This window comes from Eubalaena glacialis, chromosome 4, assembly GCF_028564815.1.
Source record: "Eubalaena glacialis isolate mEubGla1 chromosome 4, mEubGla1.1.hap2.+ XY, whole genome shotgun sequence".
In the NCBI taxonomy this organism is placed as follows: domain Eukaryota; kingdom Metazoa; phylum Chordata; class Mammalia; order Artiodactyla; family Balaenidae; genus Eubalaena; species Eubalaena glacialis.
Window position 1 is genome coordinate 176941643 of NC_083719.1, and position 3488 is coordinate 176945130.

Below are 3488 nucleotides of genomic sequence, written 5' to 3' on the forward strand. Positions count from 1 at the left end.
ACGAGATCCCCGGCACCCAGCAGCCCACGGCGCCGGCCGCCATCAGACAGCAGAGCAGGTGAGCGAGTCAGAGCAGGAGAAGACAGACCCATGGGTGGTGGTCATGTGTGGATGTAGTGTGCCCCCCCCCAACACACACACCAAGGGGGAAGGAAAAGGCTCATGAATCACATAACTGAGGTCTCAGGGAAGGGCCGGCCTCTCAAGCAGCACTGAAATGGCTTCCAAGGAAAGGAGCCTGGCCTGGGTGTTCACTGCAGTTAGGGCTGGGGCAATAGTTCCTGCACTGGCAGGGCTTGTGTGGCTGGAAACTCCTGCTCTGAAGGAGAGACCACTCAGGCTTCCTCATCAGTTTGCCCAGGTGGCGGCACAAGGGGAAGGGAAGGGAGGCTTAAGCTAGGGGCTGTCAAACATCAAAAAAAAAAAAAAAAAAACCCAACAAGGGCCTACTGTGTAGCACAGGGAACTCTACCCAATATTCTGTGATAACCTATATGAAAAAAGAATCTAAAAAAGAATGAATATAGGTTTAACTGAATCACTTTGCTGTACACCTGAAACTAACACAACATTGTAAATCAACTGTACTCCAATAAAATTAAAATATTTTTTAAAATCATAAAAGAATAAGATCTAACGATTCAAAATATATACAAAAACTTCTTTAAAAAAATGAGAACGGGGCTTCCCTGGTGGCGCAGTGGTTGAGAATCTGCCTGCCAATGCAGGGGACACGGGTTCGAGCCCTGGTCTGGGAAGATCCCACATGCCGCGGAGCAACTAGGCCCGTGAGCCACAATTACTGAGCCTGCGCGTCTGGAGCCTGTGCTCCGCAACAAGAGAGGCCGCGATAGTGAGAGGCCCGCGCACCGCGATGAAGAGTGGTCCCCGCTTGCCGCAACTAGAGAAAGCCCTCGCACAGAAACGAAGACCCAACACAGCCATAAATAAATAAATAAATAAATAAAATTTTTTTTTAAAACACATGAATTTGCAACTGTCTCTTTTCATATAAAGAAACACTAACAGGATGCTCAAGAAATGATCGACACTGGTTATTTGGGGGTGGCTGAAGCAAGAGCACTGGAGGGACCAGGATTTTCCGGTGATGAGTCTACTTTAGACCTTCTTATCTTTCAGATTTTTGCTAACCTTCTATGCATTTTTTCTTAAGATTTCTTTTTTTTTGATGTGGACCATTTTAAAAGTGTTTATTGAATTTGTTACAATATTGCTTCTGTTTTGGTTTTTTGGCCACAAGGCATGTGGGATCTTAGCTCGCCGACCAGCGATTGAACCTGCACCCCCTGCATTGGAAGGCGAAGTCTTAACCACTGGACGGCCAGGGAAGTCCCCATGCATTTTTAATTTAAAATAAACTGAGTAATTTATAGAAACCATATTACCATTAAATAGTTTTTATTTATCTTGCTTTTTAAATTTGATTTTAAATTAATTTAATCTTAACTCTTCTACATAGGAAAACGTCCAAAGATCTAATCCTTTACACACTAACAGTTATAAAACTGCAAATCATACAAAATGTTGATGAAATAAAATTTATATTTTAATGCAGGACAAGAAAATTTAAACATATTCTCTCTGCCCATTTGGGCCACTCCCCCCTTTTATGTGCAGTGTGCCTCTATGTTCTACATTAACCAGATCTCCTCAAAGACAGGAATGCCTGCTTGACCATAAAGAACAATTTTCTTCTGATTCCAGTAAGGATATGCCTTAAAAGATAACATTCCTCTCTCAGTCCTATAAGGGGTCATGATAACCCATCACCTTGTGCATGCAGATCTGGACTATGTAAAATGTCAATATGTCATTTTGATGTATACTTCTTTGCCTCAAAAACGTAGATAACTGTGCTTTGACTTCTAATAGGCTGAACAGTCCTCCGAGCTTTCTGAAAGACTGTCTCCTGCATATGAATCCTTGGGTTGGCTTGAATAAAATTCTTGATTTCTTTCTTAGATTAAGTATTGATTAATTTTTCACCAGCATTTGCTTGGTGTACTACACCAAGCAGGATATCAAAGATATCCCCCAGGGGATACCTGGAGTCTACTCCAAACTGGCACCTGGTACCAGCCTGGACCCTTTGAGCCCCGCCAGCTTCTCAGTACTCCTCAGGTGCTCCGGTGAGTTCTGATATCCAGATCTCATTCCTTTAAGTGACAGTCCTAAAATTTTATTTGAGCTGTTTTTACTTGAGACTTGGTATCTTAAGGGGCACTGGTGCATTTTCATAGGTAGGGGTCTAGGGCAGCAGTCCCCAACCTTTTTGGCACCAGGGACCGGTTTTGTGGAAGACAAGTTTTCCGTGGATGGGGGTGGGGGGGGATAGTTTGGGGATGATTCAAGCACATTACATTTATTGTGCACTTTATTTCTATTATTATTACATTGTAATATGTAATGAAATAATTATACAAGTCACCGTAATGCTGACAGGAGGCGGAGCTCAGGCAGTAAAGTGAGCGACGGGGAGCGGCTGTAAATACAGATGAAGCTTCGCTTGCTCGCCCGCCGCTCACCTCCTGCTGTGCAGCCTGGTTCCTAACAGGCCATGGACAGGTACCAGTTCATGGCCTGGGGGTTGGGGACCCCTGATCTAGGGGGATCAGGGTAGGAGACACAGGGAAACATAGGTGGCTAGTTTTTGTTACTTTGGTTAAATTGAAAAACAGGCTGATATATGGTTTGAAGAAACTGCTAGTGAAACGAAAGACTGAATTACTCAGCTCTGAGGAAAAGGGACACTTTCTCCTTCTGGCCAGAAGGTGTCCTCAGGCGTCTGAGAACCTAGGGGAAGTGTCTTGAGTATTAATCCTCATGACGTGCAGGGGTCCCACAGGGAACCGCTCTACAACCATTAAATAAATTTTGCTCATCCGGGACGCATGATATAAAGGCTGATCACCTAGTGCTCTAAGCACCCGTGGCAGTTTTAGACTGTTGGAGGAGAAACCAAGACATGTAAGAGCTGAACCGAGTCAAGGGTTACGCTCTGGGGAGCTGGACTTAGAAGCAGCACACATTTGATTCATCACACTGTCCTCACAGAGTTGCTCAGATCATATCTGAATTAGGCTACCAAATCAAGAATGGGGAATCATGCCTCAAAGGCCAAACAGCTCCTTGACAGACAGCCACCCATGGGAACCCCAGCTATGTTTATGTATAACACCTATGGAACTGACACTTGCAAGTATTTAACTAAACGGCAAGGTCTGACTAATGATAACTTCTCCCTGAGATGGCCCAAATGGGGCACTTTTGATTTACCTAAATTGGTTTATTTGTGCACTCAATTAGAAAAAGCTAACTATAAGATCAAACAGCCAGAATGGGAAGCATATTTTAATTGGTACCTAGAAACCTCAAAATGAGGGAATGATAGAATGGCTTCATTACAAGACACAAACCAAAAATTACTAGAAACAGTAGCTAAATTAGAAAAGACCTCAGAAGCCATT